Below are 24015 nucleotides of genomic sequence, written 5' to 3'. Positions count from 1 at the left end.
AAATATTGCAGCTAAATCCTGAAAGCTCAACATCAAGAAATAATGGAAGCTTCAGAAACCAATGCTCTGGAAAACTTCCCTATTTTAGAATACTCAAAGGACAGCTTAAACTTTTTTTTTTGGCAGTTCTAATCTCCACAAGTGATCTATAGTCTGAGCTAAACCTACAGCTATCAGATTTCCTGAGTTTAAAACATTTCAAAATGGTCCTATCCAGAGATTTAAAAAGTGACAGCTAATAATCACATTATTAAAAAAAGATACAAAATATACACTAGGATTAAAAATATATTATCCATATATTAAGGATACGAATTGATTACAGAAAATGAAAGTAAGAAAATAAAATGATTACAAAAACTTGTCAAGAATTTCTGATAGCTAGTATTAAACATATCGATGAGTATGAGAGCTTAGGTTTAACTAATACTTCTGAATAGTAACACTCTTCAAAGAGCCAAAATTTAAATCTGATAGTTTATCAGATTATCTGAGAAAATATCAATATTATCATATATAAAATGACTAACTTTCCTTTGGGGCACAAAACTTTGAAGAGAATGTTATTCATTATTTCAACATGTAAGGTTTGCCTGGGAGCGCCAGCATCCTTGACAGACCGGCTTATGCTATGATTTGGTGTCAAGATGAAAAGGATGGCTTCGAGATATTTTCTTGGTTCAATTTCCAGCACTTTAAAAGATTCTTAGGATTCGATTATGGATGATAATGTGCCTCGGGCTACATGAGGCATGGGCAACACCCAGCATGGCAACAGGGCTCCTAGCTAAAATTTAAATGTACTCGCCCACATGATAATCCGTTGGCTTATTCCACTTTTTTGAAACTCCTATTGCATTCTTCTACCTTCTCCTCAAGCAATGCGAGCCTAAATGAGGACACTTATGATCAGGCCCCTTCTAGGCCTCTTTCACTTTCTGTCCCACAGGAAAAGAAAGATACAATGGCATCAAAAGCAGTGAGTGGGATTTGTGTTTTAGCCATGACTAAATAGCTTTCTGATTAGAAATGAACTTCCTTTGGTATATCTGTCTTAAACAGTCGCAGGGGCTGGGCTGTGAGCTTTACACATGCTGTCTCATTCATTTCATACATCTGCATCTGTTTAATTTAGAAAAATGATGTAACATTAGATACATGTAGAGATCTCAAAGCTTGAAACTAAAATATATCAGATTATATTATCATAAATAGATTATACATTTTATTAATCTATTCTATTATAGATTCATATTATTATAATAGATCAGTAAAATAGTTACAGAGCAAGCTATATGATTTTGTTTCCAATGTAGTAGTTTGGCTTTATATTTTCTCAAAATGTTCATCATATTCTTTTCATTTTATTTTCTTTAAAGAACATGGAAATGACTTTAACATTAGTTAGGGAGAGAGCTTCTTTGGATTTAAGAAGGCGTCCTGGTTAATTCTCTTAACAATTAAAAAAACAAGGTCTAATTATTAAGAAATTAACAACGACAACAACAGTACTGCTCAGTTTACTACATTTTGGCTTTTCTTATATTAACCCGCCTTGTGCTCATTCACTGTGTTTCTACTGCTCAAAATTTTTATTCCTTTATAGACAGATCTTTTTCTTTATATGCCATACCCCCAGCACTAGTGTTTTAGCTTTTGCATTCAATCTCATTGGTGCTAGGTACAAAGTATGTGAAGTCAAACATAATGGGAAAAAGAAATTTTATGTTAATATTCACTTTAGTCTTCACAATATATTTAATTCTGCAACTGAATAGTTAACAGCTGAGAATGAGTGTATTTACTACAAATTAAATTACCAATTTATTTTTTAATAAGAAAGCATGTATAATGCAAATGCTTAAGAACATTCAACTAGCTCTATGCAATGCCATTTAAAAATCTATTAGAATGTTATAAACAATATGTAAATCATTTTATCAAAAATTAAAAATTAAAAAATCAAGACAGGCCAACAAATGCCAAAGTAGGAATTATCATCAAAACATTAAAGTTGTAAAACAGTAAAATCTTTGGGATATAATTTAACACATGGGATTTGTGACTTATCAACAGGTATAATATATACGGAGTATATCACATTTGTGTTTGGAGCATCGTACACAGTTTTATTCCTCTTTTTCAATGTGATTAAAACACTTTTGCTATTAGGATTAAGACAATGCCCTATAGTATTAAGAACATGGCATTGCATCAAATTATCTCCATATTACATTAACAGAAAATAACCCATGTAAATTTTAATAACTATTTTAAAAAACAAAAACTGGACTGAAACGTCATTTCAACCTTCCTTTTAAAAACAATGTATCTACATTTATTGGAGATATCACTGAGGTTGTGAAGAATTTATTTTAAGAAATATGAAAAAGGAACCACATGGTTTTGTGCTCATTACCATAATGCTACATAATTACAACTGATGATGATAATCCTGCCTTACAAATTGTAATATTTACTCTCTTAGGAAACAATTTCAGGAGTCTCACTGATTGTTAGCAGGTAAAAAAAAAAAAGCCTCAGAGTTTTTTAACAGCTTAAAGAATCTTTATGTACTCCGCCATATTGAAGTGGTTAGTAGTGACTATGGCCAATCATACTTTTAATAGTTTCACAGCAACTTATAAATGGTTCTTGAAAGGGCACAGAAATTAGTGGTGATAATAAATACAACATTTGTGAATATACTATGTCTGAACTGTACTCGTATATACACATATACTGGAGTTTTGAAGAATTTCAAAATACTGCAAAATTGAAGAATTTGCCAAGATAATCATTGCTGCATATGTGTATTTCTTTATTTACAAGATTTATAGTAAATATATAATTTTGTTAACCATCAAAATGTTTAATTACTTTTTATGAAATCTTAATATACAAATAAAAGATAAGGCAAATAGGAAGAAATATTTATTACAGTTTATTTTAGATTGATCTTCCTTCAACAGTATTAAGAAATACACAATATTCACTAGTGTAGGACCTTCTTAAAGGGAAACACTCTATCAGTGTGCAGAGTGTTATCCTGAGATGCAGGGAACAATCAAGAAATAGTTTTACATGGCTGTGAGCATATATTAAGCACTTATTAAGTACATAAAAGCCATACGCCACTTAACAAAAGGGATATGTTCTGAGAAGCGCAGTTGTTAGATGCTTTGTTTGTTGTGCAAACATAGAGTGTATTTACACAAACCTGGATGATATAGCCTACTACACACCTATACTATACGGTATAGCTTATTGTCCCAAGGCCACAAGCCTTTACAATATGTTACTGTACAGAACCACATGAGAATAAATCAGGCACAAGAGAAAATTATATAAACAGAAACATGGTAAACACAAGATATATGAGGCTGCTGCCAGCAAAACACGGCATGCTTTAAAAAAAATAAATATAAAAAGCACACACTAAAATAATGATAATTGGTATAGTAAATACTTGATTATTATCAAGTATTATGTCCTGTATATAACTGTATGTGTGATACTTTTATACGACTGGCAGCACAGTAGGTTTGTTCACACGAGCATCACCACAAACAGGTGAGTAATGCATTGTGATACCATGTCAGTAGGCCAAAGGAGTTTTTCAACTCTGTTATAATCATATGGGACACTGTCATATATATGGTCCATCATTGACCGAAATATAGTTATGCGGCACATGACTGTAGTATGTGCCTGGCAAAATGACTAGCAGTTTACATGCCTGTGTGCTATGCTAGGTTATAACTTTCTTAAACTCAGGGATCATATATTATTCATTTTTGGGTCTCAAGTAAATGACATGACCTCTGACATGTATCATATATAATCAATTTTTTAAAAAATAATACATCCTCTAACTATATGCTGAATGCTTCACATGCAGTCTCCAATTTAATCATTTAATTATTTTACAAATGGAGAATCCAAAGATTCAAAAATGTAACATGCCCAATGTCACAGTTAATAAGTGGTAGAGCAGGATTCGAACTCAGATCTCTAACAGCAGATCCTCTGCGCTAAAATATACTCTGTGTTGCTTTGACCTAGCTCCAAAATTAAAACTCCACTAAATTACGTTCAATGCTTTCCATAACAATTTCCAAGTTTCTAGCAGGAAGGAAATATTTGTTATTAATTTGGATAATTCAATAATTATTATTAAAAAGAAAAATGTGGGTGGCCATGGTTAGGAGACACAACAGTGGAAAGCTATCATAAATATTAAAGAACGTTCCAAGAGCTCTATTCAATATAGTAAAAGTATCCCTTTCAAATACTTTATTAACAGTTAATGGCCTGAGCATAACATAGACTAAAGACTGTTAACACGTTAGAAAAGAAAAAGCAAGTTATAGCTGTTTCCTTGGATAGGCGAAGTTCAAGTTAGTTCAGTCCCAGTGACCTTTACCAGAAGGGTTATTAGGCACTTCATTAAACCACTTAAAGCAAAACTGTACATCTATAGCATAAGCCAGTCAGCCATCATTAAGACAAACAGACTTTTCCAAGACTTTAGCAGGCGTCCAGATGACCCACCCTCCCCTGGTCTCCAGATGCTATTCATAATATATATTTGCAAATTTCTAATATAGTCAACCATTACTGTTTAGAAATCTGCTAAAGTACTGACAGCTTTAATGGAATTGAGTTTGGATGGCTTTAATAGCAAAAAAAATTCTCAAAAAACAAACAAGTATTCAAATACAGTCTACTTAGAAATAATCATTTAACTTCTACTAATGAATATTTATAAAGATCAAACTTTAATATCCTAAGGACAATTAGATACCTCCATAATGGGACCAGAAATACAAAATGACTTATTTAAACAATGAATGAACTCTAAGTTTAAAATGAAAGAGAAATATATATATATATATGTATATATATATATATCACATATATAAATATTATATATGTAATTTATATTGAAATACTATAAATAAATTCCTAATATTGACCTAGCACTTCACAATGTACAAATTGTTTTCTGTATCATACCATTTCATCATGTTAACAAAGACTGTGAGGTAGGCATTTGATACACTTCACAGTTCAGAAAACAAAAATTTTTAAAATAAATCTCAACTAGGAAGTGCTGGAGCTGAGGTTTCAACATCTGTCTTATACCTATATACAAGATGGGTCATGTCTTATTTTCACTACCTTATTATTAACCAATGAAATCAATATAAAGGTCACTCAGGATTCAGGCTTTCTACCTCTTCCTCATACTGCTAGCAAGTGGTTTCATGGAAGTCAGACTAAGAGGAAAAATACTCAAAGAACACAATTATAAATTTAAAAAACACATTATCTATTCAGATAATATGATCTTTAAGGAAAAAAATCTAAAGGTTTTGTGTATGTGTGTATAATGGTTTTCTAAGGAAACAATAAAGCGTAATTACTGAAAAAAAAAACAAAGTTAACTATATTGCAAATGTCAGTCCATTATAGGGAAAAAATATTCGTTTGTTTTACCTTAGATTTTCTACTTTTATAATGAAAGAACAGATGATCAAAATTACCTGTTTTATTCCAGCTACCATACTGAGGAAATGGCTATTCTGCCTCACTAATAATCCAGTGTTCATAAATTATCTTGTTTAACTCAGAACATTTTCAAGTGGTCAAGTGTCTATATTGAAAAACACTGAGTTTTCTAATTAATTCTAGATCTATTCATGTTCTCTCTTGACCACATGGAAAGTATTCACCACATAACTTGAGCATCATTTGCTCCTAGCACAATATTTGGCACATACCAGTTCCTTAATACAGTTTGTTAAACCAAACAATATAATCCGTTTAGTAAATCCAATGCCATACCCATACTTCACCTTCTCCTATTCTCCCTGGGCTAAATATAATCACTTCAATCAGAACAACCATAAAACAGAATCATTTAATTAATTTAACTTATGTTTTTTATGAGGTTTAAATCAAAATCATTTTGTTTGTTTCATGTCTGCATTTTAAAATCCCTTTAAAATAGATTAGTCCACTTTATTGCTTTGGTAAATATAGAATGTTGAGTATGATTTTAATCTCTGCTAATGATTGGGGCCATTAAAAAGTTCCAGAATCATCATCTTTACAATTATCCTCTGAGTATATTACTGTACATGTAGAAGGTTTAGACCTTTGAATTTGTGAGGCACGTCTGTGGCCTGTAGTGTATCCTATGAAAATGGCTTTTAGGAATAAATTGCCATTGAGAATGTGTCCTACAATGAGCCCCTTTTCCCTAGGATTTGCATAAAAGAACCTAAGTTGGCTAATGAACGATTTCAGTTTATCCATGTTTTATCACTGTATGACCTCATGCATAACTAAATATGATCTAATTGTATGTTACTTCTGAATTCAATGTATTTACTTCTCTCTAGGACCTATTTCTAACCAAATTTGTGAGTTAATTTCATCCTGGAACTGAGAAGTAAGAAAGGAAAATAAATCACATCTTTAAAATACTCCCTCCAGGAGAAACTGCTCTTAAAGACATGTTTTGAAAACTACACAAGGTATATATACATTACCTGGGACATATAGTTATTTATAAGATTACCTAACTTTCTCATTTAATTGAAAATCTTCCATCAGATAGGCTACTGTTTTTTCAAAGGAGTATTGAAAAAGACAAAATCACTGTCTGATATTTTCCAAGATATCCTTCCTTGGCTACTAAAGAGAATGTAAATATATTTATCTCACAAAGAAGCTTAAAACCTTGGGGTCATCTTTGCTGTATTAACACATATTTTCATTGCTTCTTCCTCTATAATTGCTTTTTAGATTTATGCTTTTTAGCATAAATAAACCCAGTTTGTCTTCTGCTGCAATGAGAAAATATAGCATGGTATACAAGGTGTGATCAAACAATACAGTGAATGTTTAAATTAAAAAAATATTACAATAAAAGACACATTGCTATTAATCCCTTCAAAACACTCCCTCTCATTTTGAACACACTTATCCCATTGTTCCTGCCACTTTCTGCAACAGTTCTGGAAGGATCCTTTTGTGAGTGTCTTTAGTTGTGCTGTCATGGCTGCCTCAATGCCCTAAATCATTTTGACTTTGGGAAAGAGTGACAAGTCGCATGGTGCCAGATCCGGTGAATAAGGTGGATGAGGTCACACCGCAATGTTTTTATTTGACAGAAGTTGCCTTACCAGAAGTGATGTGTGACATGGAGTGTTGTCATGATTGCGGATGAAGTAAAGATCACTGCACTGCACACCTGAAGCTGAAGCTGAACAATAATGAATGTCAACTATAATTTTACATATATATATATATATATATATATATATATATATATGTATATATATTTACAAGAAGTGGAGTACAGCATTAGGAATAGAGACAGTGGAAATGTAATGGCTGTGTGCAATGTCAGAGGGGTAGTGGATGGGGGTTATTACTTTGCAAAGGATATAAATGATAAATGCCTAATTATTACATTGTTGTGTACACCTGAAACTGAAAAAAAAAAAAGACACAAAAGAGGACTTCCAGAACTGTTTCAGAAAGTGGCAAGAATGATGAGATAAGTGTGTTTGAAGTGAGGGGGGTTATTTTGAGGGGGATAAATAGCAATGTGTCTTTTACTGTAACACATTTTCTTTTAAACATTCACTGTATTGTTTGATCACACCTGTATATCTTTTGCTATCTGTCGATTTGCTTAGTAAAATATTTTTCATGTTTTCTTTGGAGGGTTTTTCTTCACCTCCTCTTTCCTCAACTGAAATTGCTTACCTCTTGTGCATTCTTTGAAGGCTTAGCCCTTCTGTGCTGTGTGTTCAAGTCCTGCCTTTCAGGAGCTTGGAACCATCTTTGCTTTCCTCCCGCTACCATCTCCTTCTAAGAGATCTGTTTTTAACTTTATGTTTCCCTTCACCACGCTCCTTTTGCCTTGAGTAATAATCAATGTCATCAATTGCTTTAGTAGGACTTTACGTTATACCCAGTTCCATGTTTCTGTCCATCCATTTGTCTTTATTTTTTAAGTTTCTAGAGGCAAATATTTAGTTTTCTGTACCTATTGCTGCAACTTGAAGCTTGGTTGCCAGAGTTTATCAAACATATACACACCTCACCACAGATAAAGTAATTAACACTTTTTTCTCAATGAATCATGTAAAATGCTTATATCAGAGTTTTTTCTACAGTAAAGATATAAAGACATTGTATATAAAGTGTTCACATAGTTTCATATTTTGCCATATTATATTGTACAACATTTTCTCTTGTTTTTTTCTTCCTTCTTTTCACCTAGATTTTGAGTTTTATATTGGAGAGGCATATATTGGTCATTCAAAGACCATACTGATGCCAGGCAGGCTAGAATTAAAATCTAGGTTTTAATACTCAATGGGTATGTGGCATTGGCAAAATTACTTAAGCTCTCTACACCTCAGGTTGGACAGGTTGCTATGAGGAAGACTGCAAACCTCATAAATGGAAAAGGAATCTCAGCACAGGGAAAAAACATAATACGACCTCAATTTATGCTCACTGTTATTCTTCTTCTCATCTTCATCATTGCTATTGTTACTGTTCCCCCCGCCCCTTGAAATCGGTTACCAGAACTTTACATAAACGCTGAACCCAGTATGTAATTAATATTTATCACATTATTTTTTCTAAAAATTTCCAATTTTCCTATTACTGAAAATATCTATTACAAGATTCTATCCATATGGAATTATACATTTAAAGCTATTTTTACTAAGCTGAAATTTCATCCCTATAGTGAGAAATTAACACTTTTACAGATATAATAGTGAAAACATTGCTTTCATACAATATTTTTATTATAACTATTTCAAAGTATAAGATTTTATTGGCACATAGTGTGTAGAATGAATAATAGGATGATTTTGTTTCTGTTTAGTAAATTAAGTTTATACTAGCATTGTGCATTGTTCCTAACTCATTCAAAAATCAGATGAAAGAAGGGCAAACAGGAAAATTTTAAATGCCCTTGTCATTAAAAGCCATACATTTAAATGCATACATACATTTTTAAAAAACAATACATTGAAATTCTATTGTATAACATAGTTTAGTCTACTTTAGAATAAATAAATATTATATCTCTAATATTTTAAAGTAATAAATAGAACCATAGGCTACCTATGAAATGGAACATGACAAAAAGTTAAAATTTAGATGCATACTTTATCCATATTTATTTAAATGAGCAATTTGATGTGAAACAGTATGTACCCCTTTTAGGATAAGAAAGAAAAAACTCTATTTCCTTTGGAACTGATAAGACATTAACAGAAATAAAAATCAGTTTGGTATAGTCCCATTCATTTCTTTTTGCTTTTAATTCCCCTGCCTTTGAAATAAAATTCATAAAATGCTCTTTGAACCCAAGATCCATATGTTCAGTACCTATGTTTTCTTCTATGCACTTTATTGCTTCAGGTCTTATGTTTAGGGTTTTGATCCACTTTGAGTTAATTTTGGTGAATGTCAACAGATAGCAGTCTAGTTTCATTCTTTTGAATGTGCTTTCCAAATTTCCCACCACCATTTTCGGTATTGAAGCGGTTTTCTTTTCTCCATTGTATGTTTTTGGCTCCTTTGTCAAAAGTTATCAGTCCATATAGATGTGTGTTTATTTCTGGGTTCTCAATTCTATTCCATTGGTCTATGTGTCTGTTTTTTGTTGTTGCTGTTTTTTATAGTGTGTTTGCTTGTGATTCCACACAAATCTGACAATTTTTCTTTTTGTTCTATTTCTTTAAAAAATGCCATTGGCATGTTGATGGGGATTGTATTAAATTTGTCTATTGCTTTTGGCAATATGGCCATTTTAACTACATTGATTTTTCCAATCCATGAACACGGAATATCTTTCTATTTCTCTGTGTCTTCTTCAATTTCTTTTAATAATGTCTTATCGTTTTCAGGGTATAGGTCCTTCACATCCTTTGTTAAGTTTATTTCAAGGTATTTTATTCTTTTTGTTGCAATTGCAAAGAGAATTGTTTTTTCATTTCTGTTTCTGAAAGTTCATTGTTAATATATAGGAACGCAATAGATTTTTGTACATAGATTTTGTATCCTGCAACTTTACTGTTATCTGTTTATTGTTTCTAATATTTTTTGATGGAGTCTCCAGGGTTTTCCATATAAGGCATCATGTCTTCTGCAAAAAACGACAATTTAAATTCTTCAATCCCAATTCTTACAGCCACTATCGAAAACAGTACGGATGTTCCTCAAAAAATTAAGAACAGAACTACCATATGATCCAGCCATCCCTCTCCTGGGTATCTACCCAAAACATCTAAAAACGTTTGTCCAAAAAGATACATGTCCTCCTATGTTCATTGCAGCTTTATCTACAGTGGCCAAGACATGTACACAGTGTCCAGATAGATGATTGAATAAAGATGATGTGGTACATATACACAATGGAATACTCCTCTGTCGTAAGATGAAATACTGCCATTTGTGACGAGATGGATGGATCCTGAAATTATCATGCTAAGTGAAATAAGTCAGACAGAAAAAATTGAGAAGCATATGACTTCACTTATATGTGGGATATAAAACTGAAAGCAACAAATGAACAAGACAAAGAAACAAAAACTCACAGACACAGACAACAGTTTAGTGGTTTTTAGAGGGTAAAGGGGTGGGGGGTGGTAGAAGAGGGTAAAAGAAGTCAAATATATAATGATGAAAGCAAAACTGACTCTGGGTGTTGAATACACAATACAATAAACAGATGATGTATTACAGACATGTACACTTGTAAAATATGTAAAATATAATTTTACTAACCAATGTCATCCCAATAAATTTAATAAAAAATTTAATATATATATATATATATGACCTCCAAAATTGCAAAAGTGTTCCAATAAAAGGAAACTTCTGATGCTAAAAAAAAAGTTTTTACTTATACAAAACTTCCTATGCATTGAGCAACTGCTTAGATTTTTATGAAAAGCTAAGTTATTTTCAGATTTATAAGACTGAAATTTCTTATTTTAGTCAGAAATGTAAATGTCTTAAATTATCTTGGAAAAATATTGGGGTTCTTAAACACATGATTTATCACTGATAGCTTCCAAAAGCACTTTATCACCTGGTATAAATTGATCTCAAAGTGATGGAACATATAATTTAGAGAAACTATTTTTAGCCCAACTAAACTGAATTTAGGTTACCTTTGGCGATTACTTTTGAACCTGGTACCACTTCTCTATAGCAGTACTGGTGTTTTGAGACAACACTGCATAAGGCTTATCTTGTTAGACATATCCAGTAATTTCCTTTACAGTATTCAAATTATTAAGAAGTACTATGTACAGTGCTTTTTTAAAAAATCACTATCATATATAGGTGTGTGTGTGTGTATAGATGCTAATAAACGAGAAATAATCAACGGCAGTAATTGCGAGAACTGTAATGCAGGAATAAAGTGTTTCATAGCTCACATTAATTAGCACTTGAATAAATGTGGATATGAAATAGAATAAGAGAAGAGATTACATATCAAGTGGTAATCCACCATGAAGATTTTTACTGAGAGGAATCTTTCTTTTTATGATGACTCTATAAATTAGCTGAAAACAAAAGCACATAAGTGCCTCTCTTGAAGGTATGCCTTACACTCCTTCTGATCACATTTCCATTAAAATGTGAAGCTCTATAAAACAATTTCTGAGGTTCTAATGATTGATCACTGCATTGTGAAGTGCCTCTAATGACTACTGTTTATAAATATTTTGCTTCAAAAAATAAAACGCAATCTTAACAAATTGTTTTGCTTAAATAAAACAAACACAATTTTTCAAACATATTTCTGAAGCAACCACTGCTCCTGACTTAGATTGGCTTCAGACACACATTATAAGAAAATTATATACCGGGGATACCAAAAATATGCATACATATTTTAAGAGATGTTATCTATGTATTACTTTTCGAAGTTGAATTGAATTACGGTAGCAATGTGTAGTACGGTGTTTGCTCATAAGATGGCGTTAATCAAATGAATGCTAGCGTCACCATGTGACAGGCAGGACAGTCAAAGAAAATGGCGGAAGCACAGTTGTCGTTCGAGGAGCACAAGACCATTTTGAAGTGGTATTTGAAATTCGAGAGCGTTGTGGAAGTTCAACGACAATGGAGGCGAGACTATGCAACAGAAACTAACACATCTAACAATTGCACACATTCGTGATAAGTTTGAGACGCATGGTACTACTATGTGTGATGTGCACAAGGGAAAATCCAGGAGGCCTCCCATGGTAATAAGTCCTGCTTCTTCTGCTGTGGTGTTGGAACAGTTTACATGCTCACCACAGAAGTCTACCAAATAATGTTCGCCGTAATCAGAAATGTCTAGATGCTGACAGTAACCACATTGAGCACCTCTTGTAATTGCAGATGTCAAATATGACTTGTATTCATCTTTTGTCATCAGTATATACTGAGTATTACAGTTTTAATACAGTTTTTTCTTTCTTTTCTTAAAATGGGTATACATTTTTTTGGCACCCTCTGTACATCAACACTGCAAAGTGGAGAAACGCGTTTCTAGGTCCCAGTATTTTGTGTTTTCATCACTGGAGAGCAATTATGGCAAAACTGGCCATGCAGCACTCTTCTCAGAGTTTGGGGGTAGCGTGGGGTGAACAACGACTGAGGAGACTATGCCAGAGACCAGTTTAGCAGAATGGGAGGAGACATTAATAATGTTCATTGGTCTACAGCAGGTCTGTTAATTTAGACATGATTTTTGTACTATTAGGTTGGTGCAAAAGTAATTGTGATTTAAAAAGTTAAAAATAATTGCAAAAACCACAATTACTTTTGCACCAACTTAATACATACTTTTTTTTTTTGCAATTACTGTTGACATTCTTATTTTCAGGTGTACAGCATAGTGGTTAGATATTTATATAATTTATGATTAGTTTAGCACCCACCTGGTACTATACATAGTTATTACAATATTATCGACTATATTCCCTATGCTGTACTTTAAATCCCTGTGACAATTTTGTAACTATCAATTTATATTTCTTAATCCCTTCATCTTTTTCACCCTGCCTCCCATTGCTCCTCCCATCTGGTAACCATTAGTTTGTTCCCTGTATCTGAGTCTGTTTCTGTTTTGTTTATTCATTTATTTTGTTCTTTAGATTCCACATAGTATAAGTGAGATCATATGGTATTTGTCTTTCTCAGTCTGACTTATTTCACTTAGCATAATATCCTTTAGGTCAATCCATGTTGTCACAAATGATAAGATATTATTCTTTTATATGACAGAGTAATACTCCATTGTATAAATGTACCACAGCTTCTTTACCCAGTCATCTATTGATAGGCACTTAGGTTGTTTCCATATCTTGGCTATTGTGAATAGTGCTGTAATGAACATAGAGGTGCATATATCTTTTCGAGTTAGTTTTGAATTTCTTCATATAAATACCCAGAAGTGGAATTGCTGGTTCATGTGGGTAGCTCTATTTTTAATTTTTGAGGGACATCCATGCTGTTTTCCATAGTGGCTGCACTAATCTGCAATCCCACCAACAGGGGACAAAGGTTCCCTTTTCTCTACATCCTCGCCAGCACTTGTTGTACTACGTATTCTTTGATGTGGAAAATATGGTTTGAATCTATTGAGGACGTAAAGCAACATACTTTTCCTAAGTAACACTTATCGATCATTTTATTTGCTGTAATCAGGATAGGTGCTTTATTACCTCCACACTACCCCCATGATAAAGGCACTTTTAATAGCTTCATCTTGCAGATGAAGAAACTAAAACCTGGAGAGGTAAAGCAACTTGCCCAACATCAAATATATAGCTAAGGAACAGACTGGACTGGGAGACAAATTTGTCTGTGTCCTCCAATCCTAAAAGCACATAGGACTTAGAGCTGTTTTTCTGAACTGTGTAAGACCCAATGTCTACCGCTTCAGGACAGATATCTGGTAACACCCACATTTACTAATCTGAAATGCAATGAGTAGATCCCATAACCCAGTTTGCTGAATCTGTCACTATAATGTAAGGGAGAAATAAAGTATAATACCACATTTGTTTAATTTGAAAGTACTTTTGAATGTGTGTTTGCATGACCACACTAGGAGACTTGTTGAAGGAGTCTGACACTTGCGCCTTTCTGTAGAATCCCCCTGAATGCGGACATTTCCGAAAACCAACGGAATGCAGATGATTTGTGTGGAATTCTCAAGTGCCAGGAGTGGCACCGCTATCCAAGAGCTAGTTTTCCGACATGGGAAATAGCTCCTAGCAAAATTCTGAACGCTGTCACTTCATCACTGAAAAATTGAGCAACTGTGAAAACTGTGCATATCCTCTCTCTCAAAAAAAGCCAAACAAAACACCCACTTTGTACAAAACCCACCTTGACTTAATATGCAAAATGGATTTAGGTTTTAGGTGCATTTAACTATAAACAGCGTTTTCACCTATTGGAATGTCCTGGAGAGTTGGTAGGGACTGTTCATACATCTCAAAATGTCTAGTCCCTTATTCACAGCCCTGGGTACTACAGTGTCTGCCTCTCATCAGCACAACCCAACATCGGCCTGGTTCAAATCAGAGAGACTGCATTCAAACTGTAAACACAACTATCTCAGCTGAGAATTTTAAGATTAAATGATATACTATATGCCAAGTCTCAGTGCAGTATAGTTGTATACCATAAGCCCTGAATAAATGGTAAGCAGCATTACGTAATGACAATTCAACCGGGGTCTGCAAACTACAGTCCTCAGGTCAGATCCATGCCATTGTCCTATGGTCTGCAAGCTAAGAATAGTTTTAAATGGTTGCGGGGGGATCAAAAGAGAGTATTTCACGATGTGAAATTCCATGAAATTCATATTGCAGAGTTCATAAATAAAGTTTTACTGGAATATAGCCACCCACACGCAAAAGAAAATTCAACATTTAAACAGAATCACTCTAAGAGGGCTTATGTTAAGAGCCTGAACAAAACTGTAACACATATAGCTTAAAATTAATAAGCCTATTTGTGACACTTTAAGTGAATTAATTTTTTTTAAAACTGTAAGAATGCAGAAAACTAGTTTTCATTTTAATTACTTCACACAATACAAATATTTGCATTCAGACGCATCTTACTGGTCCCCTGACAGATGCAGACTTTCTTTTAAAACATGCATATTAATGATTTAACCAAAAGCTTGAGTTGAAAATGCTTCATTATTCACGTTTCATAACATAACACTAACCCTATCTATTCAAATGTAGTTGTCACTCAAAGCCAAATCCTTTTTCATGGTCCTAAGTTGCATTCAGAACTTTGTGCCTTTATGCTGCCAATAAGTTATATTTTATAATCCAGCATATAATGAAAGGATAGTGTACAGCATTAATTACAAGGTCAGTTCAGTGTCAAAGCAGAAATTCACTGAATAGCATTTTCATGGAAGTAAGCTAGACTCTATTATGTTTCCTCTTCACTGTAATGAATATTCTGTATCACACTGAATTCATAAGAGAAAAATGTAAGTTCTGTGGCAAAGTGACTTTTTTGCCCAAAAATAACGTTAATCATTGAAGGCTTTCATAATTTTATCTGGCAAATTTCAGCGATGATTAAACGTTGACTGTTTAAAAGCTGAAAACATCACACACGCTAAAGTAAAATTATTTAAAATGTATTTTCATCTTAAATTAATGATGAATACATAGTTATGCTGTCTAATAGATCTAACCAAGAGTTTCTTGTTCACCTGATTGTTCTACCTAGAAAATATTAAATTTAATAAAGAAGAGTGTAAAAAGGTATATGTATATGCTGTAGTACTTACATGACATTTTCCTTAAAATGTCAATTTTAAGAATATTTTTAAAATAAAATAATTTACAAATTCTTTTATTAGAGTCAATAGATGCCAGAAGGTAGATGCAAAGTGAACTTCTATCTATAAACATAATTCCATAGTCTTTAATGTGCTCAAGTCAAGGAAAGGATAGAAGCATAATCAGGAAAAGCATAGATGATGTTGTTAAGATCAAAGTTTAAAATTAATGATTTCTCAACAGAGGTCCAAGATGATGGATTAGAAGGAAAAAATAATTATTTCTCTAACTTTTTGTAGCAGGTTATTAAAATATCTGAATGGGATTTTCAAGATGAAACAGTAGGGGTTATTATTTGACCTTTCTGTGTCTCAGTTTCCTCATCTAAAGGACAGGGTGTTTACATGAGAATACTTTTCAGCTTTTGTTTATACCTGCATTTCCCTCAAGAGACTTATTTTTATGCCCATGTAACAAGTCATGTTCTGCCCTCTGTGGAGAGAGAGAGAGAGAGAGAGAGAGAGAGAGAGAGAGAGAGAGAGCGCGAGCGAGCCAGGGCTCAAAATTATATCAGGGTCTCCAGTTAGATTTTGCTTCATTTAATCTCAGTCACTTCTCTGCATTTTTCCCCCCACCATACTTTCTCATATTCTGGGGATTTCTTTTTGTTCCGACTCTTCACTTCAAAACTTCCACTTGAGTAATGTCATCAAATGGCTGGTAAAAATATCATAAAGTAGAGGGAAATATTTCCTCAGGATCTAGGCAAAGCTGATACCTTTCCCTTTGTACCAAATCTTACATTTACCTTTTCACCAAAATGGACCTGCTTAGGCAAAGGAAGGAGGGATTTTTCCCCAACTGTGCAGAGATGCTTGAGAAGGCAGGAAAATCAACTGAAACTAAAGTTTTCACGGTACAAATCCCATTTGGGGACATTGATGTGAGGTGAAAGAAAAATGTATTTGATGAGGCACTGACTATTTCATTTAAATGACTTCTGGTCTGATCCCAAAGAGATAGGCTCCATGTTCCTCAGTGGATGGGACTATAAAGATTTATGAACAAAATTATTTATAGGTGACCTAAGTAGTATGTGATCATTAAAGATTAGCAAAAAGAGCTGGTATCACCAGGAATGTAAGGTTATGCCCTTGGCTTTGGAGATCTCTAAGGTAGCAAAAAGGGCTATAAGCAGTGTATTAGTCAGGGTTCTTTAGAGGAACATAACCAGTAGGATAAAAATAGATTTATTATAAGGAATTGGCCCATGCAATTATAAAGGCTGACAAGTCCCAAGATCTGGAGGGTGAGTCAGGAAGTTGGAGACTCAAGAGAGTCGATGGTGTGCTTCCAGCCTCAAGGCTGGCAAGCTCGAGACGCAGGACAAGCTGATATTTCAGTTCAATTTCAAAGGCAAGAAAACACCAACATCCCAGTTTGACAAAAATCCAGGCAGAAGGAATTCTCCCAAACTTAGGGAAGGGTCAGCTGTTTTGTTCTATTCAGGCCTCCAAATTATTGGATGAGACCCACCCACATTAGGGATGGTAATATGCTTTATTACATATTCAAGTGTTAACCTCATCCAGAAACACCCTCACAGACACACTCAGAAAAACGGTTGACCAAATATCTGGGCACTCTCTGGCCCAGTCAAGTTGATGCATAAAATTGACCATCACAGAAAGTAATGACAAATTACAAAAGCACTAATAGTAGGTGTAAACTAGCAACAGTATCATGAGAATGGAGGATGTCCAGAGCCCTTTCAAATTCCAGAAACAAGACTGACCAGGTTGGATGCCCTGTAACATTAGAAGTAATAGCTAATCCAGATGATACTCAATGCTCATATGACTTGCCTTGGAGGAAAAATGGACACCCACCCCCCACATCTGCAACTCAAAAAATTGTGTGCTGCAATGATGAAAGATGAAGTGTGGCTAGAAACAAGGCAATAGCAACTCATGAGGTCCAAGCAAGAGGGTAGCTAACTTTCTGTTGTTTTATTTTATTTTAGATTTTTAACATGTTAGTGATCTTGGCTTTGCATTTTCATAATTGAAAAAAAAATTGAAAACAACCTATATGTCCAACAAGGTAAGACTGATTCAATAAATAATGACACAAATACAACAAAATATTATCCAGTCATTAAAAATGTGAAAGCAGGAAACTGAAGCGCAAAAAAAGAGTATTTGTACTGCAGGAATTTATCTTACAGCTGAAGTGCTCTAAATTCTCATAAGTGGAATGCAATAAATTAATTAGGAAACAGGATTTACAAAAATTGAATTGCCACTGGTTACGATCCTATAAAATCAGAACACAAACAAACAGCCTGAAAGAGAAAACATAAAAAGTGCCTTGTCCTAATGACAGTTGATAAATGAAATAAAGTGATGTCATTTATAGAAAAATGGGTTAATAAGACTAATGGAATAACAGGGAGAGGAAGGAAGGCCATTGCCATGGGACAAAAGCAAGCTATATTCAAAGGTTAGATTTTTATCTCTACTATAGGCTTTATAATTATACACTCACAGTTATTTTAAAAAGTGGAAATGCTTATAGGAAATATAACTTTATATATTGATACTCTGAAACTCTCTATCCTTAACCTTTTCTCTCCACTGATAGTTATTTTAGGACAGTTTTTGATAACATGAGGTTTTTATTTTTTTAGAACACAAGCAACGTATTAGAAAAGATCACATGTTGTAAATTGAAGAAAACATTTTACAAAACAGCCAGTATCCCATTTTCATAAAAATAGGAAGGTTAAATCTATATGTGCATAACAGGAAAAAAAAGACTATTAGGGGATGTTTCAACATGGAAATGTATTAAGATGTTAAAAGTGATTTTCTCAGGAAAACGGTATTAAAGGAGAGATTTATTTCTTCTCTTTGTTTTCCTATATTCCTCAAAAACGTCCTTAATGAACCAATATCATTTTCATATTCTGAAAAGGTGGTGTTTACATATTAGCTAAAGTTTCATGTTATCTAATTCAGCCTGGATCTCTTCTACTCAGTTTTTGGGCCTCTTCCTCTCTAAACTCAATTAGCCTGAGAAAAATTAACAGCTACAACACACGTTTTTTCATTTAGAGATTTTTGCAGCCAGTATCACCCTTTGATAAGTATTTCTTTTTTATCTAAAAGTCTACACAGACAAGGGGTGCTGATACATGATCTCTTCTCTAAACTTTTGTTGAATATGCAGTATGAAGGTTAATCATGGAGTTATCCGACAGTGACGTGTAGCAATAACCTATGAAAATGGGAAATTCATCTGATGCTTTTATTTCCTAGGGTGAGAAAGAAATTGGAGCAAGGTAATCTCTGTTATAAAAATAGCTAATGTCATACAAAATTTATGAAAGAAAACGTGATTGTGGAAATTATCCAATCACAGAATATTAGAGCTGGAAGAGAGTCATTTTATAGATTAAAAAATTCAAAAAAAATTAGAGAGAAAAGTTGATTTCTCTGCTGTCACATGGATAAGCAGTCCTCACAGAAATGCCTGTTCCTTTTTTTTTTAACTTTAAGCATTTATGCGTGCCAGGCACTGTAAATATGCTGGGGGTAGAGAGGTGAATAAAATGGACACCAATCTTGACCTCCTGCTGTTTGTAGTCTAGTGGGTGATAGAGATATATCAGGAGACAATGATAAGGTTTTGTGTTAAGGGCCATAAAGGAAAAATTACAGAATACATGGGACACCTAACTCAACAAGTTGTAGAAAGTCATCTTGCCTATTATATGTTGACAATCCTGCCGCTCTGCCTAATTATTTTATTTCTAATGTTTCCAGTATAAATTCTTACACACTGCTTACAGTATCCGTGATTTAAATGAGAGCTGATTAAGGCAAATTACTGATCAATGTACTCAAATAACACCCAGAACATCAAAATTTAACCAGTTATATTTATCAGATGAAGAAAAAGGCCATGCTTCAAAATAATTATTTTTCAATGGCTACTACTGTTTCAATATTACAACTTAGGTCTTATCCAGTTTAATTCATTCTGAGATTACAACTTATTACACAATGTGTAATAAGCTTTACACATTTTTAAAAATCATTGTGCTAATACAAATTTCATTTGCTCTTCTCCGATTGGCTGAGGCTTAACTATTTGATATCATCCTCAGGTCATCCTGACATTCTCTGGGGAGACAAACTGAACACCATGTTGCAGAATAATATCTTCATAGATTTATCCCATAAAAGTTTCCTATGAAAACACAAATGGAAAACCAGAACTCAAAGTGTGGAAAGTTAGGGCTAAAGCTGATTCTGGAATCGACTAGTTCCCACATTAAAAAAGAATGAGAGACATACTGCCTACTTAAATCCAACAGAGGTTGTTTTCATTCTGTTGTCATACAAACAAGATGTGACAGTTGTTTTTGATGTCACAAAAGCTACATATTTGGCCCTACCAATATTTGGGAAACATAACTACCCGTGTTGTTCTCTTCCTTTAATCTCTAGAGTGAGTACATTTTCTGCCTCTTTTCCCAGGCAATAGTATTTATCCACTGAAGAACTCACTAATGGCTTCAGTTCCACGTGGCTAACTCCCCTAGGAGAAAAAGCATAAAGCTGCATGCAAAATTCCAGTGTAGTCACAAAAAGGACTTTTTTTTTTCTTTTAAAAATTTTGTTTCAGGTTCTTGGGTAAATTTGATCGTAGAATGCTTAATTCTGTATTTCTGTAAAGTGATCTGAATTTATAAAATTGCTATTACTCATGGCAAGAAAAGAGGAAGCAAACAGTACAACGTTGAATGCTGAAGAAAGAAAATGAGCATCTCCTTGAGTATTCCAGCGGAAGTAACCCAAATCAAGGGTAGATCACGCAAACTCAAATTCAGAAGTATATAAAAAGGACATTCCATACACGATGGCCAAATTGCCAAGACTGTACAATCTTTTTTCCATGTTTATATGAGAAATAATGTTGAGCATATTGATAGCTAGTATATACACCAAACCAACAAATATACTTTAAAGATCCATCAAACAGCCCAATAAGAAACACTTCCACACACACATGCACCATTTTCTAACAATCCTGGGACATGTATACAGAGGGGTGGAGAAAGTACATTTTTTTAACTTTTATTTACTTTAAGTGTGCTTTTCCAGGACCCATCGGCTCCAAGTCAAGTAGTTGCTTCAATCTAGTTGTGGAAGGCGCAGCTCACAGTGGCCCATGTGGGGATCGAACCGGCAACCCTGGTGTTATGAACATCACATTCTAACCAACTGAGCTAACCAGCCACCCTGAAAAATTACACTTTTAAAGACAGGAACTTACCACATATTTTATGGCTCTCTGGGCAGAAAGACATGTTCTAATCTTTTCTTCTTGTCTTTGCCCAAAGACAAGTGGGCCTGTTCCTGTAAACATTCTATTTAAAAGAGCTATAGCTTCTTAGAGTTGAGTAAAGCATACTAACTAATACTTCTAAAATATCTTTAGTAAGTCAACTATAGAATAATGAACAACGAACTATTCTGTTAAAGAGATAAGCCATGTCTTTCTTTGGGTTCATACAGAAACTAACGCTCCCACCAAAAAATTTTTTTGTGCCAAGCTGATAGCTACATAGATTACCTAGTATTGCTTTACTATTTGTGTTATGCCAGGTTCCGGTTGGGTCATACTCCAATTACCTGGGTCTATATTCTTCTTGGGATAAGCCGAGGGTATTGTCTCAATGCAGAGCTTGCTACCATTCCAGACGTTCTTTCTCCTTAGTTATCATATCAAGCCCCATCCGTGCAGTCTGGAATCCAGTGTTAACTACTGCTTGTACTTCTCCATTCAAACCTGTGCCTCCATCAACTCAGACCTCTTCACAACAGTTGATTCTGCTTTTCAACCCCCATCTCTGTCTGCAGCAAAGCTTTCTCCAGGTGACTTAATCCAACAATCTTTCTTTTATCTGAAACCCTCCTCCAATTTTGCCACTGACAGTATCTAGCATTTATTATAGAATGTAGCATTTTATTACCGATGGCAATAAATAATTTTCTTGTTAATCTATAAGGTTATATTTTTTCTCCTACATACAAATTTCAGATCCTTCAAGGGCAGGAACGATATATTTAATTAACTGATTTACTGGCACAAAAAGCATTTATTGAGCTTTAGTTATGGGCCAAATAGCGTACTATGTCCCGAAGACAGAGAGGTGGCAAAAAAATGTCCTTGGCTTTCAAGGAGATTCTGTCCCTGTAATTCAATCTGATAATCGCTAGAAGAAAGCTATGCAAAAATGCTCTAGACCAGTGGTTGTCAAACTTCAGTGTGCATCGAATCACCTAGAGAACGGCTTATTAAAATACAGACTTCTGGGCTCCTCTCTCAGTCTTTCTGATCCACTGGATCTGAGATGGGGCCTGAACATCTATAGTTCTAACAAATTTCCAGATGATGTTGATACTGCTAGTCTGAGAAGAGTGATTTAGAGAAGAGAAACGTAATCACATTGTAGATACCTGTGGACCAGCCACCTCCACCGAGCCGCTGAAGTTCAACCCCAATGAGATCAAAGTCGTATACTTATGGGGAAGTCGGTGCCGTGTCTGCCCTGGCCCCCCAAGATTGCCAGGGGGGCCATCTTCTGTTGCCTCGGTCTGTTTCCAAAAAAGTTGGTGATGACATCGCCAAAGCAACCGGTGAATGGAAGGGTCTGATTCAGGACAGGCCCAGATTGAGGTGGTTACCTTCTGCTGCTGCCCTGATCATCAAAGCCCTCAAAGAACCACCAAGAGACAGAAAGAAGCAAGAAAACATTGAACACGGAGGGAATCATCACTTTTGATGAGATTGTCAACGTTGCCCCACAGATGTGGTATGGATCCTTAGCTAGAGAACTCTCTGGAACCATAAAGAGATCTCAGGGACTGCCCAGTCTGTGGGCTGCAATGTTGAGGGCTGCCACCCTCATGACATCATAGGTGACATCAACAGTGGTGCAGTGGCATGTCCGATAGTTAAGAACCACAAAGGAAAATATCTCCATTAAAGATCATTTGGCGAGAAGAAGAATAAAGAAGAAAGAAGAGGAGGAGGAGGAGAAGAAAGGAGGATGAGGAGGAGGGAGAGAGGGAAGAAGAGGAGGGGAGGAGGGGCGAGGAGAAGAAACCTGTGCATAGCACAATGGAGTAGAGTGTCTGCTGTCCTCAAGGAGTAGCAGGAAACTGTTCGGTGCAGTTAGAGGGTGTGTTAACGGTAAATGTGATATGGTAGTTGGGGACAGACACAGTTTAATGGATTTTGGATGCCATGCTTAGGAATAGGGACTTTAGAAGAATGAACTACTATCAGAAATTTGTAAATAGAGGAGTAATATGATCAAGCCTGGGCTATAGTTTTCAGAAAGAAGACAATTAGGATGAAGGATACACACAGGTTTGCATCATACTGACATTCAGATCCAAAAGATGAATATTATTTTGTTGACTTTCTGCACTGAGGGCTACATATCACACTTCTGATGGATGGTCTGTCAGAGCTCTCCTCAGCTGGACAATTAATCCCTTGGGAAATCCTAGCCTCCAGTCAAGCTCTCCTCTCCCTCTCCCAGTGGCAAGTGGGATACCTGATGTCCCACTGGAAATAACGTCAACAATTGTATTCATATGTTTCACAGACTTCTCCTACTATTATTGCAGGAGGAACTCATGCAATTTTACTGATCAGGAATTTCAAGGGCAGATTGGTTAAGTAAATTATGTTAACCTAGCGAGTCACTAATAGAGTCAAGACTAGAATTCAACTACCCAAATAGTCTGTTTATGGTCATAACTGACTGTTTAACTGACTACAACATGAACAGTTATGATCAAGACTTCATCTGTGCAGGTAATATAACGAAGCCACAAATGCAACAACAGCAACTATGGCACGTAGCTGTTTTCAGAAATGTTAAAAACAACATGCTTCTAAATTCATTTATTAGTTCTAGATGTTTGTTTTTTCTGTAGATTTCTTAGGATTTTCTACATATGTAATTATGTTTTATTTCACAGGATTGTTTTAAAGCACAGTGGGTTACAAGGTAAATACATAAAATCAATTATATTTTTATGGACCATCAATGAAAATT

General features: G+C 34.5%; 1 protein-coding gene and 1 pseudogene across 2 annotated transcripts in view; one reads left to right on the top strand and one right to left on the bottom strand.

Annotated features, from left to right (window-relative positions):
* The window catches only part of DMD (dystrophin), a 2022175-nt gene that overhangs the window by 972763 nt on the left and 1025397 nt on the right, over positions 1-24015 (bottom strand). The window lies entirely within an intron of this gene.
* Positions 17215-22932, top strand: LOC308494460 (large ribosomal subunit protein uL11-like; annotated as a pseudogene). The gene is made up of 3 exons: positions 17215-17288; positions 21660-21817; positions 22399-22932. The product of its transcript is annotated as a large ribosomal subunit protein uL11-like (transcript).

This window comes from Rhinolophus hipposideros, assembly GCF_964194185.1.
Source record: "Rhinolophus hipposideros genome assembly, chromosome: X".
NCBI classification, from domain to species: Eukaryota; Metazoa; Chordata; class Mammalia; order Chiroptera; family Rhinolophidae; genus Rhinolophus; species Rhinolophus hipposideros.
This window is presented reverse-complemented; position numbering and strand designations above follow the sequence as displayed.